General features: G+C 36.5%; 1 long non-coding RNA gene across 1 annotated transcript in view; it reads right to left on the bottom strand.

Annotated features, from left to right (window-relative positions):
• The window catches only part of LOC144379775 (uncharacterized), a 66,713-nt gene extending 54,407 nt beyond the window's left edge, over positions 1-12,306 (bottom strand). Inside the window, exons 1-2 of the long non-coding RNA XR_013443152.1 lie at positions 11,954-12,306; positions 9,914-10,008 (exon numbers count right to left, since the gene is read on the bottom strand). This is a non-coding gene — a long non-coding RNA (uncharacterized LOC144379775). The remainder of the gene's footprint in view (positions 1-9,913; positions 10,009-11,953) is intronic.
• Positions 12,307-24,596: the final 12,290 nt, after the last annotated feature.

Here is a 24,596-nt window from a genome sequence, read left to right as displayed (position 1 = left end):
TTTTATCATTTGTGTATTTATGGTATCTAGCCAAGTATCCATCCCAGTGGTACAGATCTGCTTACTGAATGTGGGCTTGAATCTAAAGATCTTTCCACATTGTATGATTTTATGATAAAAGAAATGGCAAAAGTGGACTTATCATTAATAACAGTAATAATGACAATTATCATAATTACTATTATAACTAACATTTCCTGAGTAATTACTATGTGCCAGGGACTGGCCAAGTGCTTTAGATGTGTTTTCTATTCAATCCTGATAACTAACTCTCTGGGGTAGTTACTGATTTATAGATGAGAGAAATTTCTCCTAGGTTGATGATTTCCCCACTGCCACTAATCTAGCCAAATGATGGCTGAGCTTAGAACCCAGGCTATCTGACTCCAGAACCTATGCTGGATCTGCATGTAATATGCTCTTGACTAACTAGTGGAATAGAGTTATCAGGAGAGAATGTAAAACTACACCTGCTTATTTTGAATTGCAGTAGTGTTTCACCTGCTCCTTTAGTGGTATGCATACTCCAACAAGCAGCTTCTACTTATGACCCCTTAGGTACAAAAGCATGTCTCCAAGATAGCTAGCTCCATTCTAGAAGGCCAGAGCTTTGTGACCATGGGGAATAGCGAGATTATCCAGTGGCCCACAAGAAGGCTAAGTTATATACCTCAGTCTGCTGAGAAACTTGTTAATACTAACTCACTTACCATGCTCTAAGCATGAAACTAGTATATTTTATACTTACATGGTAATTTCCTCCTTACTCCTCAGCCACCCTGTAAAACAGTTTATCACTATTCCTTACAGCACCCTCATAAGAATCCCATGTAAGAGAGAAACAATAACAACAACAACAACAACAAAACAACAAAAAACTACTTAGGAATGATCAAATAAATGCCATGTCATTGCAGTAGAAAATTTAATCACATTTCTTATTTTAGTCTCTCTGAATAAAAATAAATAATTGCTGTCAATTATGAGCTAAACCAATTTAAATGGAAAATTTGAATTTTGAGACTAAAAAGCATTACTGGATTCAAACAAACAAACAGCAATCAAGACATAATTGTATGCTTCTAAACAATATCCTCATGAATCTCAGGGGTAATTGGTCAAAACAACAACAACAACAACAACAACAAAAGTATTGAAAACAAAGAGAAAAAGAAATCCTGAGAATTTTGCTGCATTAGTAACAACAGAGTCAGAGACAGAAGAGTGAATACTGGCCTAAGAATCATGTTATGCTGGTCATATGCCTAGTTATGAGCCCAATCCCTAACTAACTACAAAAAAAAGCACTCATTGTCTGTGGGCCCCAGTTTTTTTTTCATTTACAGAATGCAATGTAAACATTTCTGAATGTTTACTCAAGTTTTTTGAGATTTAAATTTGATGATATTTAAACTATGAAATCCTTATGGATTTAAACAGGTCGTATTTAAAACCGATGATATGTTTTAGGACAAATTCTTTTTGCAACACAACTCCTTTCCTGCTTGACACGAAGAGTGAAAGAGATGTTAATGCTTATTCATTGGTCACTAAGAATCTTAAAGCAGGGCTTAGGAAGCCAAGGTATTTGACATCTGGGGAAAACATGCTGGAAGAGAGTTTGTCTCTAAGTCAAAATTGACTAATTAAAATTCCTTTATCTATCTCCACGGGAAAGTTTTCTTTCTGCTCTCTGAAAAGATTTTGAGAAAGAAGAGATAAGAAGATGTTATTATTTACTCTATTGAAGCATTTTACAAGTAATATTTCATTAATCATCACAGCAACCTCATGAAGCAGATGATATTATTGTCCCAGTTACAGTTGAAGATTGGAGATGGATGGTAAGTCATCCTGCTAGCAAGTGGACTGGATAGCATACTAGAAAAATGCTCACGAGGAAGCCGCTTCTTCTTCTGTCTTTGAGCTGCATGTTTGGTGTTCAATTATTCCCCTCATACCAGAATTCTGTCCCCTAATGTTGCCCTGGAGTGCCTGTTCCTTATCTGTAAGTTAGAGGATCAAGGTTCAGTATTAGTATCTACACTAGTATCTACAACTTCCTCTGTGAAGCACCTGATAGAACACATTTGTGGCTTTGCAGGCCACACACAGACTCTATCATAACTACTCAATCCCGTGGTTATAGTTTGACAGCAGGCATATACAACATGTAAACAGATGAGTGTGGCCGTGTTCCACAAAACTTTATTTACAAACATAGGCACAGCTTCTATGGGGCTGGCAGGCTGTAGTTTGTCTGACTCCTAAATTATATCTCAAGTGTATCTACCCCTCCAGGCCTCATAAAATGTTTTTTTTTTTATTTGTCTAAAATTAAAATAATTGTCATGTGCAGTTGAAACAAAAGGAGACTTATTTAAGAAAATGAAATATGAATCAGTAAAAAGAGATCTGTTTTTGGTGGCCTGAGTAGATTTAATAGATTGACTCCTGTTGTGTTGCTTTCCTCATGTTTTTGTTGATGGCACAGCTATGGAGCATCCACCAGAGATAACCCAAGACAAAAGGTCCTCAGAGGTTTCTGCTCTGATGGATGGTAACATAGTTATGCATTATCCCTCAGCCCATTATTCTTTGCTTGGGTCCCTTTTGTATTTTCCATAGAAGTCAATGATTGTATCCAAAAAATGGCTCCTGGTGACTCATGTATTAGGAGTCCAAACAGATTTTGATCATGCTCCTTTAATTGTTGGCATGCAAGAAAGGAGTGGCAAAGTCAATTATTGGTTAAAATGAAGGCTGTAGAAAAAATAGATATTATATTAGTTGCTTCTATCACAACATTGATTGCTGTGAAAAGTGTAATTCATGATTAAATTATCATCCCAATAATTCCTGGGGTTTAAGGAACAATATATTTTTACTTGTGGCACTTTTCCTGAGACATTTCTCAGTATGTTGCAATGTAACAGCGCCATATTCTTGCCGACTAATGTTACTTTTATAAAAGAAGAGAGGAGACTTCTGTTGCTGGCTGTACCAGAATAGCTGGTATCAGACTAACAATCCCTCTGAGAACAATTATAAAAGCTGGATACCATGCATACAACAGCTGCTCAAATGAAATGGAGAACCAAAGCAGTCAGGACTGGAGAACTAAAATCCTAAGGAAATGCGATGTAGGCCCTGAATTCTCTGCTGCTTCTTCTCCTTGGTACATTTGCCAAATTCCTGCAGGTAAAAAGACAAACAGAGCAGCTACACACAAAAATGAAGTTCAGGTCTATTAAGCAGGCAGAACTTGAGAAGCTAGGATTGGGGAAAGAGAGCTAAAGAGCCCCACATTCTGTACACAACTGTTCTCTCCAGGCATTTGCTAACTCCCAGGCCGAGCATGAAGCACAACACAGGGAAACCAAAGAGCAAGGAGCCACTAAGAAACTAAAGACCTCAGTAGAGAATGCTGAAGTTTTATTGCTCTGAGAAGATAAAAAATTGGAATCAAGTTCCCACCAAGTAAAGAAGGCCCAGGTCAACACTTCAGACTTCGTTGTGAATCTGGGAAGGCTAAACCCAAGTAATAAGAAAAACTGGAAATAGATCACCCTCGTTTTAATACAACTCAATCTCTGTCTTTGCAAAATCACAAAAGAAAGGAAATGGGGAATGGATGGGTAGGATCAATATTTAAAGCAATACTGTGATAAATTTAGGGAAGCTATACTTTAACATTTACCAAGGCCAAAATGACTCAGCAAAACCTCAAACCATGGGCTCTATTTCTGCCCTGAGCATACATTGTTGTCTGCTTTGTTAAAGAAAATAACAAAAAAGGTGCATTCTGAACACAAAAGATAAGGAAAAGGAAGAGACTTCCCTGGTTCCCATAAGATTAAAGTCATACAGCCCTGCATATACTAGAAGCTTAAGATAAGGTCTGCTACTTTTTGAAATGTCCTTTGTGTAATGATTTGTAACTTTTTATGTAAAAAATGTGTATAACCCTACACCAAATACGCTTCTGAGGAAGCACTCTCTTCTTTGTGAAGTTTGCATATCCCCAGCAGTTGTCCTAACTTAGGCTCAAATAAAACTCTCTTTCTTTCTTTTAGAAATTTTAAAAGGTTGGTTCATTTTGCATTGACAACTGGATATGAATTTTCCAAAACTGAGGTTCAAGCCACAGATTTAAGAATTTTAGCAAACTCCAAGAAGTAAACAAGTAACACCAAAAAACTATACCTAGCCACATCATAGAAAAACTGCTGACAATGAAAACAAAAAGAAACTCAAAAGCTGCCAGAAAATAGTGCATTGCTTTCAAAGGAGAAATAAGACACTGAAAGCTGATTTTTCAACAGAAAAGAGGTAAACCAGAGATAAGAATGGAATATTTGAAGTGCTGAAACTTAGAACATCGAATTTTTTTACCCAGCTAATTATATTACTCAAAACTAAAAGTGAAATAGTGACTGAGGGAGGCAAGCACTAAAATCAATCCTCAAGGCATGTTTTGAGCAGATTGACAATAATCACAGATGAAGCACAGTAATGTAGGACTCATTAAAGACCAAAAAGGTAAATATATGGGAACATCTAAATGAATATTGACTGCTTCCAGCTTCTAGTGGGTTTAAAATGTATGTGGAATCAAAATATATGACAGCAGTTAGTAGGGGGAATAAATGAATTTAAAGTACTATAACATCGTTGTATAATGCATGAAATACTAAAAATACTAATTTAAGGAAGAATCTAGTAAGTTAAGAATGCAGGTCATAATCCCTAGGTTAAAGTTTAATAGCCAAAGAGGGAAATGGAATACATAAATATTAAGCTAAATAATATAATATAAACCAAATAAGCCAATAATATAGATACGTATTAAGACAACAGAAGGTAGGAACAGGAAATAGAGAAACAAAGAATACATGGGATTAAAAAGAAAACAAACAGCAGGCTTACAGACTTAAGTCCAAATATAACAGTCATTAAACTTCGTATAAATAAGCTAAATATTCCAATTAAAGTGAAGAAGATAATCAGACTGGATAAAAACAAATACACCAACTAATAGAAAAAAACAATATTTGGGGCGCCTGAGTGGCTCAGTCAGTTAAGCGTCTTCCTTCTGCTCAGGTCATGATCTTAGGGTGCCGGGATCGAGCCCCACATTGAGCCCCACATTGGTCTCCCTGCTCAGTGGGGAGTGTGCTTCTCCCTCTCCCTTTCCCCTCCCCCACACTGTGTTCTCTTTCTCTCTCTCTCTCTCAAATAAATAAAATTTTTAAAGGTAAAAAAAATATTTGAGGGCGCCTGGGTGGCTCAGTTGGTTAAGCGACTGCCTTCGGCTCAGGTCATGATCCTGGAGTCCCTGAATCGAGTCCCGCATTGGGCTCCCTGCTCGGCGGGGAGTCTGCTTCTCCCTCTGACCCTAACCCCTCTCATGTGCTCTCTCTCATTCTCTCGCTCTCAAATAAATAAATAAAATCTTTAAAAAAAATATTTGATCCATCAACAAAACACATCTTAAATATAATGACTTAAAAGTTTCAAAAACATATACTATGCAAATAACAGAAACTTGTATAGCCAAATTCACTAAGTATACTTTAAGGCAAGAATTATTACTTGTGATACAGAGGAACATTTAATAATAATAAAAGAGGCTAGACTTCAATGGGAAAAATATAAATATTCTGTGTGTTTTCAAATATAAAATAATGGCAGAAATAAAAGGATAAACAGAAAAGTCTAAATCTCAATGACAGGTTTAAGAACAATTGTCTTACAAACAGACAAGCTGATGAGAAATGAGTAGATGTGCAGAGAAATTGAAAAACACTATTATCAAAATGACCTAACTGAGATTTCATTGAGGTCACAAACAAATGCAGAATATGTTTTAAGTAGCCATGGAACTTTTATAAGAATGAACGATATGCTAGATCATAAAGCAAATAAAATATAATGCAAATTGACACATACAGAATATTTTCATTGACTGTAATGGATTAAAACAAAATTTGACTAATTCCAATTTCAAATTTTATTTATTTATTTTTTTTAAAGATTTTATTTATTTATTTGACAGAGAGAGACACAGCGAGAGAGGGAACACAAGCAGGGGGAGTGGGAGAGGGAGAAGCAGGCTTCCCGCAGAGCAGGGAGCCCGATGTGGGGCTCGATCCCAGGACCCTGGGATCATGACCCGAGCTGAAGGCAGACGCTTAATGACTGAGCCACCCAGGCGCCCCCCAATTTCAAATTTTAAGGTCAATCCATTTTTAAAAACAATTTGGTCAATGTTAGACACCACATTAACATAATGATATTGTCATCTCAATAGATGATGCAATTTTTTAACAAATTCAATACCCACTCATGATTTAAAAAAACAAAAAAACTCTTAACAAACTAAGAAGAGAAGAGACCATCCTTAATCTGATAAAAAATTATCTGAAAAATAAGCAAAACCTATACTAATTACATTTACGAGGAACAATTAAATGCTTATCCCAGAGATCAAGAACAAAATAAAGATGTCTGTTGTCACCAGTTCTATCCAAAACTATCTTGAAGGTCCTAGCCAGAGCAATAAAGATAGAAAAAAAAATTCATAAGTAGACCACATAATTATATATGTAGAAAATACAAAGAATTCAAAGATAAATGATTAGAAGTAATAGGTGCTATAAGTTAAGTTTTGGGGCACAAGATCAATATGATCACTTTAATTATATTTTAATACGATAGCAATAAACAAGTGGAAATGAAATTTTAACATACCATTCATAATAGCATCAAATATTTAGGAATACATCTAATAGTATCTCTACTCGGAAAATTATAAAAATTACTAAGAAGAATTAAGGGAGATCTAAATAAGTGGAGAGACAGAACATGTTCATGGATTGAGACCCAGTAATGTAAAGATTTCAATTTTTTCCAAATTGATCTACATATTTAATCCAATCAAAATCAAAACTCTAACAGTCATCCATTTATTTATTTTGCATGTGGAAACTGACAAGCTAATTCTAAAATTTATATGAAAACAGCAAGTAAGAAGTAGAACAAAGGTGGAGAATTTATACTAGCAAAGCATATTATAAAGCCATATAATTAAAACAGCTTGGTAATTGTGTAAAGTTAACTAAATAAGTCAATGGGACAGAAAAGAGATTCCTAAAACAGATTTACACATACAGGATCGCCTAATAAAGAGAAAGATGCCACACCAAGGCAGGAGCCGGGATAGGAGAGGAATGATGCTCCTTTCAAAAAGTAGTGCTTTATCAACTACCTTTCCCTATGGAAAGGAGTTCTTCAACCTTGACCTTCCCATCTTACCAAAAACAAAAGCAAATTCTAAATAAATTGCAGAATTAAAGGTGAAACGTAAAGTAATATAGTATCTAAGCTGCTAGATAGTCTATCGTAATATTTAGGGTGGCAAAAATTTCTTAAAATAATGTAAAAGCACCGAAGTCTAGTAAAAAGATTGATGAATTGGGTTTCATTAAAATTAAACATTTATTCATTTAAGAATACCATACAAGAGAGTGAAAGGAAAGGTATGGGGTGGAAGATAATTTGTGATCATTTAACTGACAAATAACTTTTATTCAAAATACAAGATTGCCTACAAGTCAATAAAAAGACACAGACAACCCCTATAAAATGGTTGATCTGAACAGGCACCTCCCAAAAGAGAATATTAAAATGTGATAAACTTCTGAACAGGCCTCCACTTTAGTAGTAATTTTAGAAATGCAAATGAAGACCAAAATGAGATACAATAAATAAGCAATGGAATAACAAAAATTAAAATACATAAACACACGGACAATATCCATTATTAATGAGAATGTGGAGAATCTCTAATTTTCATACACTGCTGCTGAGAGTGTAAATTGGTACAACCATCTGGAAAACTGGCAATATCCTCTGAAGCTGAGCATACACAGACCCTAATGCTCCCCAAACTCCACTCCTAGTATATACCCAAAAGGAATGTGTACACATGTGCCTTAGAAGACACGTCCAAGAAAACTGGTGAGCAGCAGAACTCATAATAGCCTCACATTAGAACCAACCCTAAAGTCCATCAATACTGGAATGAATAAATAAGCTGCAGTATATTCACAGAATAGAATATGAGAGAGCAATGCAAAAGAACAAATGACAGCCACATAAAACAGCATGAACGAATCCCAAAGACAAACTTGAGATAAAGAAACTAGACATGATTCTGTTTTTATAAAAGTTCAAATAAAACCCAAACCAACCTATGGAGGTAAAAGTTAAAATATGGCTACAGAGTATGAGAGGGTGTGGTGAATTGTGGAGGCAATAATTTAGGGAGCCTTTAGGGCTCTGGAAATGTTTAGAACTCTTATTTGTATGGTGATTATACAGGGAGTTTAATTTTTTTTTTTTTTTTTTTTTTTAATGCAGAGTCGTATACTTAGGATTTGAGTCCTTTAGTGCAGGTACGGTATTTGGCTCTAAACACACATACACACATACACACATACACACAGGCACACGCACACACCTCAGAGAGAAAGTTAGGTGCCTTCAGTTATCAATTACAGTGCAGGCTCTTTACTGCAAGCACAGGATATCATGTGCGCACTCTCTCTCTCTCTCTCTCATTCTTTCTCTCCCTCCTTTGTTCCACTCCTTGCTCCTCTCTCCTCACTTTTGCTGCTATTGCCTGATGCTTTCGTGTTTTTCCCACTACCTTATATTACTTCTGAAGTTATTCCTTTTTCTTTCTCTTCACAAAGACCTTATATTTGGTGACCTAACTGGACTGTCCAGTTCACACTAACCCCAATATATATGCAATAAAATGTTTAATATCTCTGTTCACTTAGCCCAGGTTTTTATGGGACTGTTAGCATAGGAAGCATAAAACCCCACAGTATGGTTAACCTCCATTTATTTCTCTAGTTATGTGGATTCCACCTTGTAGTCATTTTAAGGCTTGGAGGAGCCTCATTAACTTTACAAGGCAAGGCTGGATTTACAGAACCAATATCTACGTGGAGAAAGCAATGCCTGCAGATTCTGTTTTTATTGGAGGTTCTCTGTTGCCTTTTCCCTACTAATACAGATGTCTTTTATAAGATTACTTTTTATGGAACAAAAGCAACAGGCAATTTCCAATTAAATGCAGATGGCAAGGTTTCTCTTCCTACAGGCATTCAGGTGCGAGGATACGCCCCAGAGCCTATGAATTTTATGAGGGGTTAATTCAGTTAGTGTATCTTACATTATTTTGAATATTAATTATAGTGTAAATATTGCCTATGTTTTAGGTCGCATATTGTCTAAACAAATTCACATCTTATTTTAAGTAACCTTTCAGAACAAATGTAAGATTATTACCAGTTCTAAATTATTTTTCTTCTCTGCTTTAACTAGCTCTTCTTTCCAGGGACTACACAGTGAAATAATTAAATTCAGTGCTTCTTATTGTCATTCAGCTTTGACTGGTGCTTAACTATGAGGCTTAACTATTTGGAGCATATGACAAAGAAACAAGCCAGGACGAGGATGCAGTCATCCTTCACTATTAGCAAGTGTAATAAACATTTGATTGTTAGAAGGAGGAAAATATACAGAATACATAATTAATGCCAGTTGGTTGAATATATATGGCATGTTTCAATAGTACCCACTACTATACGCAAAATTTATAATAGATGTCATAAAAAGATAATTGGTTTACCACTTCCCTCATGTCAAGGGAAGTATATGACACACTGCCTGCCCACTCTACCTAACATTTCAAGTTCTCTTCCTGGTTATATGGTAGGATTGCACTTTCTTACACCCTTGATATAAGGTTTGACCATATGACTTGTTTTGCCAGTAAAATAGAAGTAATGCATGTCACTTCTAGGTGGAAACCATTAAGGGACAGTGTGAGACTTACCATCCTTTCTTTTCCTGTGCCAAGGATGCAGCTATGCTCCAGACAGTGTCTGCTCTGGAAGTCTGGATCTGGGAGTGACCGGGGGCCCAGACAACCTGTGGTAGACATGTTGCTTCAGAGAGAAATAACCTCTTCTGGTTTTAAGTTGCTGATCTTAGCATTTATATATGACCATACTTATAACCCAGTGCATACTGATACACCTTGAGCCTATAAGGATGCTTTATCATAGGTGCTCAATGGGCCACTTTAGTTACTAAGGGAAATACTAAGATGTGTAAAAAAACCCAAAAACAAACAAACAAAAAAACCCAAAAAACAAAAAACCCCCAAAACCTACTGCTCTCGCGTGGCCTGGATTTGAGAAAAGCTAGTGGAAAGCTGAATTTTAACACAGAATCGCAAGTCAAGAGTGCTCGCTTAGTTACCAAATAAATAGCACATGTAATTGGGGGATGTGAGAAATGACTAGGGTCAAACTCTCAAAGGCTTCTGGGAAAAAGAAGGACTTTAATCAGGCCCTTAAACATTGGTAGGGTTTGAAGAGGCAAACATGATATTCTAGGTGAAAGAAGGAACCTGAAGAAGTAAGGAAGTATTAAGTTGGGCAGATTCAAAGAATAAGAAATAGATAATTGGAAAGAAACCAACAATGCACACATTTAGCAGACTAGAGGTAGACATGCCTGGAAACATGCTGTAAGACTGGATGTGGCAACTGTTTAATGAAACTCCGAGTTTGAGTTTATCTTCTAAGCAGAGGTCATTGAAATTTACCGCTCTGGGAAAAAGAGAAATGGGTGGCTCGTTCAAGGGTCAGATTGATGAAAGAGAGCCTTCACAAGGAGAACAGAAAAGAAGTGAGGTGTTTGGGAGATGTTTCTGAAAATACTACTAAAACAATGCTCTTTTGAATACTGGACTTTTAGCCAAAGTTTGGTGATGAGAAAGGGGAAATAGAGGACAGTAAGGATCAAGACTTCAAACTAAGTATTAGCTATCAGGCTGTCAAATAAAACAAATGCCAACAGAGCTAAAAATTATACAGCTGAGTCTCCATTAACTGTGACAAGCAAGAAATACACACTAATGATTAAAGTCACTGAGTATTTTAGTAAAGGAAAAGCTCAGGAATCTTGAAGAACTGAAAAGGAGAAATTCATGGTGATTGTACTCAGTATGTACTGAAAACTAGCACACTAGAGAGGATGCAATGAGACCACAGGTATGTATACAGTTGGTTAAAATAATTTCTTTGTCCCCTAGTCAGGAAAATATTTCTTAGTTCCAGTAAGGGTGGTGAGGGCAAAGTTCATTTCGTGGTCCAATATCAGCTTCAGCAGGCTAAGAATAGTTGGAAAGAAATCCAAAAGTCAATTTTGATACTGCAGGCAAGAGCTGCTGTAAGAGAAACATTTTCCTTTTGAAGTGTTAATAATGTCCTTGTTCGTGCCCGACTCAAGGATCTGTTTCACTGACATCCTCTGCTGCCATGTAACAAGGACCTAGTCCCTCTCTTTGCAGGAGCTGCCTCCCACCTTCCTTCTTATTTGAGATCCGCTCCTGAAACTCTGCCTCCCAGGTGGCCAATGGAAAACTTAGATTATGTTAATTTATTGTGTATTTCTAACCTTTTCCTTCCTTATAAACTAGCACCAGACTTACCTTCTATTACTAAGAAGATCAGTTTTTCCTTAAGAAAGTGGCATTTGGTTTGAAATGAATTTTATCCCCCCCCCCCAACCCTCTTCTCTAGGAAAAAGCACCTACAAAAATATTTTTCTTATGAACTTTGAAAATTCCAAATATTTACTTCCTGGCCTATACGTACAGATTTTAAATTGTGGACATGGCTCAGAATACCAAAAAGAAAGGAGAGGAGGGTGGGAGAAATGGTGCAAGAGATGAGAAGGAGAGAGAAAAATGCAGCAGAAGGGAGGGAAGAGAAGACGAGAACTGTAATGCAGCTTCCACCTCTGAAGTTACAGACGCCTATTCTGTCTGCTAAATGCTAAGTCACCCAAAGAAATCTGTGCTTACCTGTGATCAGAACCTTGAAGAGGGGCGCCTGGGTGGCTCAGTCATTGGCGTCTGCCTTCGGCTCAGGTCATGATCCCCGGGGTCCTGGGATCAAACCCCAAATTGGGCTCCCTGCTCCGTGGGAAGCTTGCTTCTCCCTCTGCCCCTCCCCCTGCAAGAACCTTAAAGAAAATGCTTAGGGTTTTTACAGTACAGTTTCAGACATATATGGTCATGAGAAGAGGATATTTGTATTTCCTGGCACCTTCCTCTTTTGCTGAAAGAAAATATTAGACAACCATCTCAGTTTCTAAAATAGAGAAGACATGGCCCTGTTGAGTTACTACTATTGCGTGGCAGCCATTATCTCTGTATTATATTATTCAGTTGGTTAAAAAAAAAACCAAGATTCTCTGTGCAGTTAAGAAATTCTAAGGTGCCACAGACATAAGACAGAGAAAGCTTGTTTTTCAACATTGGTTTTGTCTTAGATTTTCCTTGGGCATAGAAGCAGACCTTCTTTCCAGACAAGGGTCTTCGGGCTGCTGCTGCCACCTACAGAGCTAGTTTGGTATTTCTCTGCAGCCAATGCAGGGAACAACCAGGCACTGTTTTTGCTGTTAAGCGCTGTGCCTGAGTCTCATTTTAGCATCAAGTATTAGCCACACGGTGTTTCCAGGTAATATCATGCCCTGAAGTTAAATCACGTCTACACTTATTGCCCAAGTACCTTATATTCCGGGGAAAACTGAAACCTAGCTCGTTGGCTAGATTGTCCCAGGGAATTTCTAAAATTGAAAGGTAGTCTTAATAATTCTATCAGTAAAAGCAGAGCATTCAGAGAAATAAGAACAAATATCAGCTGTTCTTTGTATGGTAATATCTTCAGAGTAATCCAATTCGAATGCATTTATATTTACTTATGTTTAATTATACTTTTTTTGAATTCACTTCACTTGCATTCATATGTTTTATGACAAAGCTATTTAACAGACTTCATATATAACCAGAAACATCTCATATTCAAAACTGAGCATGAAAGTCAATATCTATTTACGTTCCTTAGTCTTAGAAGTTAATAGTAAATTTATTTTTGAATTGATAGTGAAATTAGCTGCAGAATAAGCCCTGCAATCTGGAAACACAAAGTCTGTTTCTTACCAACAAACTGCCTGGGACTGGTGAAAAGGTAATGCTTCTTAATAACCTTCCCTGTGGTGAAGGACTCGTTTATTTTCCTCAATCTGTTATGAGTGCTACTTTTAGAAAGCACAATAAAAATAAATTTGTAGAAAAATGAAATACAAACATAGCTAAGACATACACAATGCAACTGAGTCCCCCATTTTAAATTATTATATTCAACAGACATAAATTTAGCTTACAAATGGGCCCAAACACTTCCATATACTTACTCTCAATTTCATTACTCATTGCCACCTGGTATCAAACAGTTCCTGAATGGATGTAGGTCCACAGACCCCACTTTGAGTAGCATCGCTCTAGGCCAATTTCAAAGTATGATGCATCTGGAAAACAAATTGAGTCCATGAGCACAGGGGCTGTTACTGTTCTTGCTCAGGCTTAAAGCTTATGTATTTAGCACAGTCCCTAGCATTCAATTTCAAAATCAATAAAAGACATGTAATTTCGGACATACAGAATAAAGCCTGGAAAGGTGAGGGACTCCACCTCATATTATCAGTCAGATCATACTCTCATTTTAATCCAGATTCTTCTTTCCACATTTAGCCTCAGATCTGTTATAATCAGAATAGGATGCAAGTCCAAAAGCGCTCCATCTAGCATGCCAGGAGGCAACTGTGTACCACAGAAATGACACAAAGTGATTCATGTGACAGTTCTGAGGTAGGAGAAGCAGGAAAGCAATCTTTTTGGACTCCTAGGAAATAATAGCAAACGCTGCTGAGCACTCCTTTATCTCCAAAACCTTAACATCTGACCTTCCAGTATTCACTTTCAGGTTTTCATTGTTCCAGCCCCCTGCCCTTACTCCCACACCAACTGCTCTGCTATCTTCCCAATACCCTGGGGCCTTTACCACACCTTCCTCTTCCCTGTGAAGACCGCTTTATAGATTTTGATTTTCAGGCTTTTTTTTTCTCTCTCTCTTTTTTGTTCTTCTTGTTCAGCCCAGACTAAAATGGAGACATTTTTCTATCAACAAGCCTTCCTCTTTAGAAGCTTCCATTTTTTTTTCTCCTTATTGGCACTCTCGCACAAAATATGTGTAAATGGCTACCATGTTTAAGAGCCCCACATCAATCTTATAGTTAACTTTATTTTCCCACCTAAGTTTGTTCTTTATTTACTATACAAAGCTGCTCCGGACAGAGAGCCTCCCTCTCTTTTCATCTCTCATGCATGTCTTGACCCACCGCAATGTGACTTCGGTCTCTGACTTTAAACTGTAAACTTTAAACTGTAAAGATCACCAGTGACCTCGTCAGTGTTTCGATGGAACTATGCCACCTTACCTTTCTTGATGTCTATGTTTTGTCTATTTGTTGTGATGTCTACACTTTTTTGTGTGATATCAGTGTCTAGGGATTGACGTCATACCTTCGCCAAGTAGAGCCCGACTCCATCCTAGAGGGTGTCACCTGTACAGAATAAAAATAAGCTTTTTTAAATCCTGGAAACTTCCGTTTAGATAACTTCCTTTTTTTTACATATTTTTTCTAATGTCATATTTCTAAAGATGACATAGCCCAGGTGAAAGAATCCAGACACAAGTTTCAAAGTTATGGTTTACCTCTCCCACAGGTCTGGTGCCTGCCTGTCCCCCTAAACTTTTCCTGTTTTTCTCATTTTCCGTACTTCGGATCCTCTGGTCTTGCGGTGCAGGCACACACCAGGAACCCTGTTTTCTTTCCTCTGTTTGAATTTTTTTCCTCTGGATTTAACTCTTCAACATTACTCATTTTATTGGAGTACTTATCGCTGTCAGAAATCATATTATTTGTTTTTTTTAACCCACTTATTGTCTTGCATAACCAGGATATAAGCACTGAAGGCAGGGGTTTGTTTTCCTCATGACTGGGTGGTCTGAGCTCTGTCTAGGTTCTCAGAGGACAATTAATCCAGCCTCTTCCTTCAATATGTGAGGAAGCTGAAGTCAAGGGAAGACAAATGATGTATGCCAGGTTTTACCCTGGGTAGCAGAGCCAGAACCGATACCCAGAATTCTTCCTCCTACCAGTACTTTTCCATATTCCCACTGAAGTATCCTTAATGGCAGAGGGGAGTCAGTTTATATACCAGGAGATCTAGCATCAGAATCCAAAGTGACTCCCTCTGGACATAAAATCATTTGGATTTGTTCTAGGAACTTAAGCATATTTTGTATTTTAGTTTATTATATATCTGTGTTGGATTTAACTGATACATAAATCATGGAGTAATGATTTCTTTCTATTATGATGCATGATGTGCATTCTGAGGACTTCAGCATTAGACAAATTGTGGTTCAAATCCTGGTTCTACTATTCACTTACTGTGAACTGAGAAAATCAAGTAACTTTTCTCTGACTCAGTTTTCCTGTGTTTAAAATGAAGACACCTATGGTTTCTATTTCAAAAGGTTTTTTTTTTTTAATTAAAAGAAATAATACGTATAATACTTTTAGAATAGGTGCCTGACACATAGAAAATGTCCAGTAATTATTCGGGATGATTATGATCTTCACTGTTTGGGACACATAATGTCGGTGACACCTAAAGTTAAGGCTCGGTACGTGCTGCCTCGGTATCAGACACCAGGAGAACCTGGAATGGCTTAAACACAGATCCCCTCCTAACTCTGCTCCCATGGATAAAGGCCCCTGGCCAAACAACCTCCTTGTAAAGGGGACCAAACATAGTCCCTGCTTACCCCTAAGGAGATGGTTTCAGTTCCGGGCCAGGTCGTAGAATTATTTAAACAAGCCAATCACACACTTCCACAAGAACGAGGGGCCAGCACACTCTGTTGATGCTAGACTCTGCTCCCCTGGTTTTTCACTCTGTTCCCCAATGCAAACCCTGTGTGGCCATGAGTGGTACACAGCGTCCACCTCCCTGGATTTCACAGTCCATGTGATCACGATACTTCACCGCATGTATGACTAAGAAACTGCTGTTTATCTTACATGTTCAGTGTCAGTTATACATTTGGCCATCCTCATAACCGTAGGGTAAGAACCCTCCCTCACCAAGGACTACATATAAAGGTGATTAAAATAATAACAACATACCTTAGTTTTAATTTTGAGAACAATGCAAGCTGGTCCTCAAACTCTGATAAAATAGTCTTTTTTTTCAATCTCATTTCAACCTATATCCAACACACAAAACACGTGTTTTAGTTGAGATATTCTGCTTTGCTTCATAGGGGACTTGATCATGCATGTTATGATATGTAAAACTAAAATCGAACCATATTTCTGCCTTGCTTCAAGCCCCTCCGCAGATTCTTATCAAACAAAACTCTGCATACAAAAGCAGACTTTGACCTATCTTCCCGGCCACATCTCATCTTGCACCTTGTGTTTAAATACTTTTAAGTTACACCTGTATTTTTATTTCATGCTTCAGACACTTGGTGATTTCATTCCATCTACTGATAACAATGTTCTTGCTTTTCTTCAGTTGGATAACTTCAATCATTCCCCAAGAGTAAGAATACACATCTTCCCTTCTAAGAAACCTTTCTTGAATTAAAAACTTGGGCCAATTTCCCTCATTGCTGACCCATAAGCAACATCACGGATTGACATGTTCTTTCTTTTCATCTTCTGTGAGGGAGAAGCTATGTCTTACTCATGTCTGGATTTCCAGGGCCTAGAACAGTCCTGTGAATGACAAGCACTAAATACCTGCGGTGGAACTGACCGGATCCACCACTTTTTTTTTTTTTCCTGGCCATAGGAGCACTTCTCCTCATGCACACTCTCTATCAACCCACATACTCCAAATACTTCTGCACTTAACCCAAAATTAATCTTGCATCAGACTTTTACTCACTCTGTGGTCATATTCTCTGTTCACAAAAATAATCAAATCTTTCTTTTTTTAAAATAAAATGGCACAAATACAAAGAACAGGATGCAAATTATACTCTGTCACAGAATGAAGAGTTAATTTTAAGACTGTTTATATCAAGACAACTTGATATGTATCAAGGTTACTTTGAGTTTAGAATTTTTCCAATTGCTTTAAAATTGGATTTGGTATATGAATATACTCTGTGTAGATGTGACATAAGGTATACCGAGAGTCACTTAAGTAATATTCTGATTGACTGAACTTCATCCATTCTCACCAACTCTCTATTGGCTTTCCCTGGCCTTGCTTGGTCAAACTCTTTGGAAAGAAAATTAAACCCCTAGGGAAAAAATGGAAAATTGATTTTTAATAAAGTTTTATTTATTAAATGACACTTAACACTGGAGAAGTGAATATTATCGATATTTTTGATATTTTGTCTGAGAATCTTACCCCCTATAATTATTTATATATTATATATGTATAAATATATAATATATCTAGTATGTATATAACAGATTCACTGTAAAAATCATTGTAATTCTTTAAGATAAGTGATGTCTTAAAATATCTACAATGCAAAATAAAATTGTTAGAGCAACATTTTTACTTTCTGGACTGTTGTGGTATCTTAGAAAAACAAAAGTTTTGGAGACAAATTGGTTTGCTGGAGAGCAAGCACTGGGTGGTAAGAAATGGCCAGGCATTTCATTTTAGCAGTATTTTCCTCTGTTTCATTCTTCCTACATGACCATGGAAAGTCAGGCATGCCTAAAGGGAGTCTTTTACAATCTCACAGAAAACTCCATCTCATTTCCTCAATCCATCATTTCTAAATGTCCTGCTTTCTCTGTCTGCAGATCATTCATGTGCTTCATTAGAATTAGACATTCATTTTCCCTGTTTGAAGAAATATTTGTAAATGATTGGGTTTAAAATAACATGATTTACTATATACAGAAGAAACTGTATTTGATGAAAAATACGGGCAAAACTAAGAGATGGCCTACATGTCCATTTTTTCTTGAAACTGCTGAATGATAATATATTCCTATGAGAATATGAATCATTGTCCAAATTCTAGGATATCTAGTTGTTTCCCAGAAGAATTTCATCTCCCATATTCTTTCCAAATAGAAATATTCCTTTGCTCTAGAGAATTCAGTTGTATCAGACTATTTGTTGTTTTTCTTGAGATGACATCTGGAGAGTGCCCATCTTTCACCTTTTGACCCCTTTGATAGAGACATGAGTCTAAACTCTATTTACACAAATACATTCTGCATGATGATTTCTGATTATTCTTCTTGGAGCATCATGTTTATCATACTTATGCAATAAAGTAAATTAACAAACAATGCAAGGCTGGATAAATTAAGGTCCTGAAACATAGTGTGGGCAGCAGGGTAGGGCTGTGGAGGTGTGAAGTAGGAAGAGGAGCTTTCCACTGCTGTGATGAAGCAAGGCTGCACAGAAGAGACTTTATATTGGCATGTAGGAAAACAAAGCAAAGAAACCAACAACGACAGCCAAAAAAAACCAGTATCCAGAAGAAAATACAGAGTTAACAAAAAATGCCATGGAGGACAGTAAAGTATAACTTGACAATAGAAAGTAGAAATTTGGTGCTCCAATGAATTTATTTTCATCTTTACTGAGGTATAAAATTGACATTCAATAAATTATATATCCTTGAAGTATAGAATTTGATGAGCTTTGATATATGCACACACCTATGAAATCATCAAAACATGAAAATAATGAACATATCCATTGACTCCAAGGGTTTCCTTATGCCCCTTAGTCATCTATGCCTCCCCTAATCCCCAGGTAACCAGGGACCTATTTTTCAGAACTATAGATTACTTCGCATTTTCTAGAATTTTATATAAATAGAATCATACTTTTTATGGGCTTGTTTCTTGCATTCATCATAATGACTTTTACTTTTTTTTTTTTTTAAGATTTTATTTATTTATTTGGCGCAGAGAGAGAGAGAGAGCACAAGCAGAGGGAGCGGCAGGCAGAGGGAAAGGGAGAAGCAGGCTCCCCGCTGAGCAGGGAGCCCGATGTGGGACTCGATCCCAGGACCCTGGGATCATGACCTGAGCAGAAGGCAGACGCTTAACCGACTGAGGCACCCAGGCGCCCATGACTTTTACTTTCATCAGTGCTTTTACATGCCTCCAATGACATGCTGGTAAATATTTAACAATCAGCTCCCTGGTGGCAGTGAACGGGGGGTGGGGGGTGGGGGCTGATTTGTAGTATTTGCTGATTCATGTAGTATCGATATTCCCATCATGACTGATTTCAAGCTACCAACATGATGTCACTGAACTTAAAGTTGGCAAGAGATGCGCACAATCAGATCTTGTGAGCCAGCACTAGTCAAATCCAGCTCATCACTGCTTATATAAATGTTTCAATCCTTATTATTGAGTAATATTCCATTGTATGGATATTTGTCAATCCATTCACCCTCTGATGAATATTTGGGTTGCCTCCAGTTTAGGGATATTATAAATAGAGTTGCTATGAATATTCTTGTACTAGTCTTTTTTTTGGACACAGACTTTCATGTCTCTTAGGCAAATACCTTGAAATGAGATGGCTGGGTATATTGTAAACGTATACCTTTTTAAGAAACTGCAAAACTTTTCCAAAGTGGTTGAACCACATTACATTCCCACCAAATAGTATAGGAAGGTTCCATTCGATCCACATTCTCCCCAACACTTAGTATCACCAGAATTTTTCATTTTTACCATTCTGGTGAGAATGTTGTATACCTTATTTTCATTTTAATTATCATATACCTAATGACTAATGATGTTGAATGTTTTTTAACATGCATATTTGTTACCCATGTATCTCCTTTGGAAACTATTTCAAATACTATGCCCCCCTTTTTTTTACTGGGTTGGTTTTTACTATTATTGAGTTGTAAAATTTCTTTATATATTCTATTAGAAGTCCTTGGTCAGATGTACATTTTGCAAATATTATCTTGATTTGTGGATTGGCTTCTCATTTTCATAAGTGACTTTTGAAGAGCAAAATTTTTTTCTTTTTATTATTTTTTTCATCATAATTTATAAGTGTACTCTTTAATGTCCATCACTTATTTCACCCATCCTCCCACCCACCATTCTTCTGGCAACTGCCAGTTTGTTCTTTATAGTTAAGGGTCTGGTTCTTGATTTGTCTCTCTCTCTTTTCTCCCTTTGTTTAGTTTCTTAATTCCATATGAGTGAGATCATATGGTATTTGTCTTTCTCTAACTTATTTCACTTAGCATTATACTCTCTAGCTCTATCCATGTTGCAAATGGCAAGATTTCATTCTTTTTTATGGCTGAATAATATCACACTATAGATAGATAGATAGATAGATAGATAGATAGATAGATAGATAGATAGATAGATCTGTCTATATCTATGTCTATATCTACATCTATCTCACATCCTCTTTATCCATTCATCTATTGATGGACACTTGGGCTGCATAGTTCGATTGTAAATAATGCTGCAATATTATCCTGATTTGTGGCTTAGTTCGATTGTAAATAATGCTGCAATAAACACAGGAGTGCATGTATCCCTTTGAATTAGTGTTTTTGTATTTTTGGGTAAATACCCAGTAGTGCAATTCCTGGATCACAGGGTAGTTCTATTTTTAATTTTTTGAGGAAACTCCATACTGTTTTCCACAGTGGCTGCACGAGTTTGCATTTCCACCAATAGTGCACGAAGGTTCCTTTTGCTCCACATCCTCGCCAACAACTTCTGGTGTTTTTGATTTTAGCCATTTTGACAGGTGGGAGGTGATATCTCATTGGTTTTGATTTGTATTTCCCTGATGATGAGTGGTGTTGAGCATCTTTTTATGTGTCTGTTGGACATCTGAATGTCTTCTTTGGAGAAATGTCTGTTCATGTCTTTGCCCAATTTTAAATTAGATTATTTGTTTTCTAGGTGTTGAGTTGTATTCGTTTTTTATATATTTTGGATCCTAATTCTTATCAGATATGTCATTTGCAAATATCTTCTCACATTAAATAGGTTGCCTTTTACTTTTGTTGTTTCCTTTGCTGTACAGAAACTTTTTATTTTGATGTAGTCACAATGGTTTATTTTTGCTTTTGTTTACCTTGCCTCAGGAGATATATCTAGAAAAATGTTGCTATGGCCAATGTCAGAGAAATTACTGACTGTGATCTATTCTAGGATTTTTATGATTTCAGTCTCAGATTTATATGTTTAATCCATTTTGAGTTTATTTTTGTGTATGGTAAAATAAAGTGGTATAGTTTCATTCTTTTGCATGTAACTGTCCAGTTTTCGCAATACCATTCCTTGAAGAGACTGTCTTTTTTCCACTGGATATTCATTCCTCCTTTGTTGAAGATTAACTGACCATATAATTGTGAGTTTATTTCTGGATTTTCTATTCTATCCCATTGATCTATATATCTATTTGTATGCCAGTACCATAACGTTTTAATTACTACTGCTTTGTAAGATAACTTGATTTCTGTAATTGTGATACCTCCAGTTTTGTACCTCTTTTTCTTTTTAAAGATTTTATTTATTTATTTGAGAGAGAGAGAGCATGCAAGAGCTGGGGTAAGGGGCAGAGGGAGAGGGAGAAGCAGGGGGCTTGATCCCAGGACCCTGGAATCATGACCTGAGCCAAAGGCAGATGCTTAACTGACTGAGCCATCCAGGTGGCCCTTGTCTTTCTTTTTCAAGATTGCTTTAGCTATTCAAGGTCTTTTGTGGTTCCATACAAATTTTAGGATTGTCTGTTCTCTTCTGTGAAAAATGCTGTTGATATTTTGATAGGGATTGCATTAAATGTGTAGATTGCTTCGGGTAGTATAGACACTTCAGCAATATTTGTTCTTCCAATCCATGAGTATGGAATGTCTTTCCACTTCTTTGTGTCATCTTGAATTTCTTTCATCATTGTTTTATAGTTTTCAGAGTACAAGTCTTTCACCTCTTTGGTTAAGTTTATTCCTAGATATTTTATTGTTTCTGGTACAACTGTAAATGGGATTGTATTCTTAATTTCACTTTCTGCTGTTTTATTATTAGTGTATAGGAACGCAACAGATTTTCATACATTATTATCTTGCAATTTTACTGAATTCATTTATCAGCTCTAGTAGCCAAACCTTTTTAGTTTTGATGAAGTCCAGTTCCTTGATATTTCTTTTATAGTTTGTGCTTTTATGTTCTATTTAAGAAATCATGTCAAAACACAAGGTCACCAAAATATTCTCCTTTGTTTCTTTCTAGAAGTTTTAGAATTTTAGCTCTCAAACTTTGGTCTATATCCTATTTTGAGTTAATATTTGCATATGATATGAGTTAAGGGTTAAGTTTCACTTATTTGAATATGGCTAACAAAGTGATTTAGCACCATTTGTTAAAAGATGATTACTTCCCCATTGCTTAATCAATTAAAAGATTATGGGTACTCATATATCCATAACATATTAGAGTTAGTTAATATATAATATGTTAATAGTAAGTTAATACATGCTAACACTGTATCTTTAAGGGCTTTGAATTTCAGCTTAAAGAATTTGAATTTTATTGTGAGGTGTTCCAGAAAGAATAGAAATTCTGTTGTAAAGAAAAATGAACTTATAAAGAATGTTATATTAATGATTAAAAAATAAACCCAAGGCACATAACAGAGTGATTTGTAATTTTCTGAGTGGTCTTTAGAGAATTTATTAGAAGTTAAATCTCCTCCCAGAAAAATGCCTGAAAGTATACTGACCCCAAATTTTACATATAATATCAATATTCCTTGAATTGCATCTGTGCTCTACCTAGAGGTTTGCAGAACTAGGTAAGAACTACAGAAAAAGATCTGTTAAAAAAAAAAATACCAAGAAAGTTCAAATGTGGGAAGAAGAGGGACTAAGACATGTCCCAAGAAGTCAGCCTGCTTAACTCATTTCACTATTGTATAAAAGACAAGCGACCCTAGGGAGAAGACATGGCTGGGAAAATAATAGTTTATTTAAATAATAATAATAATAATAATCATATAAAGGGTATAGGAAAGAATGGGTGCTATATTCCAGGCAAACACAAAGAGAGCTCAAAATGTGACCTAGTATGTCCTAGTATGTCTTGCTAGACTTCCACATCCTAATATTATTACATACAACCTCCATCATTCTACACTTCCCCCAAATCCACAAGCTGGTTGTTGAAAAGCATCCAAAGTAACTGGGTAGCAAAAGCTTCCTATGAAGTATTAAAGTCCACATAAACCAGTGTAAAAAGCCAAATGAAATAGTTACTATATGATTAGCTTTTCAAAATGTTTTGTCGTTGTTGTTGTTTAACTAAGCAGACATCTATCTGCCTAGACGGTTCATACCAATAGGAATGCAAAACAGTTTCATTTGCCATCCTAAAGCAAGTTAACTTCAAAATTAAACAAAACAAAACAAAAAAACAATAGAGTGATGTAATTTCCTGCTGAAATCATTGCAACTCTGCTTATCTCCTTCCTGTAGAGAACTTGAGGGCAATTTCAAATTTCTATTTTCAAATATCTGTATCTGTTTTCCTCATATACCACAGAAATGCCCTGAAAATTCCAATATAACTAGAGTCACACTGAATCATTTCTCTTAAAAAACACTTATTGTGCAAACTGAGTTTTCAACAGCTGTATCAAACCAGTGACTGATTAAAATAATCTTTTATGTTTTTATTTATTTTTATCTATTTTTAAATTCCAGGATAATTAACATACAATGTTAGTTTCAGATGTACAGGATAGTGATTCAACAATTCTATACATTACTCAGTGCTCATCACAATAGGTGTACTCTTAAATCCCTTCATCTATTTCATCCATCCCCCCACACATCCCCCTTGTGGAAACCATTTTAATGATTACCGTATAATGTAAATATATTAATGCTTAGTAACGTAACCATGTGAGTAAATGTGAATTTATTTTTTATAAAGTGTTTTCAGGGACGCCTGCGTGGCTCAGTTGGTTAAGCATCTGCCTTCGGCTCAAGTCATGATCCCAGGGTCCTGGGATGGAGTCCCCCGTCAGGCTTCTTCCCCAGTGAGGAGCCTGCTTCTCCCTTTGCCTGCCACTCCCCCTGCTTGGGCTCGCTCTGTCTCTCTTTTTCTGACAAATAAATAAATAAAATCTTAAAAAAAAAGAGTGTTTTCAGATAAATGCATCACTTATTGTATTGGAAAAAGTCTCTTTGTTAGTCCCCATGTTTTGGTGTGCAAATTATGGCTATTGTATCTAAACAGGTGAAAGCGAATTGTTATATACTTCTTGCACAGATCCTAATGGAATGACCTTCAAGCAGAGAATAAACTACAGGAAGCAGCATCAGCTTCTGAAATCACTGAAAGCAGAGTAAATCCATAAGACATCGAGCTACACAGGAAGAGGAACTGAAATAGTAGAGGAGATATATGGCAGTAAATAGCAGGTGACAACAGATGTGATTTATTCTTGAGTATATGCAAGCTACTTTCTGCACACTCACCACATTCTCCAGGAAGAGGAACATGTCAAGGAGCTGGATTTTGCATCAGCATGTGAACACAGA

Source organism: Halichoerus grypus, chromosome 13 (genome assembly GCF_964656455.1).
Source record: "Halichoerus grypus chromosome 13, mHalGry1.hap1.1, whole genome shotgun sequence".
Classification (NCBI taxonomy): domain Eukaryota; kingdom Metazoa; phylum Chordata; class Mammalia; order Carnivora; family Phocidae; genus Halichoerus; species Halichoerus grypus.
The sequence above is the reverse complement of the archived record's forward strand: the minus strand, read 5'-3'. Positions and strand labels throughout refer to the sequence as shown.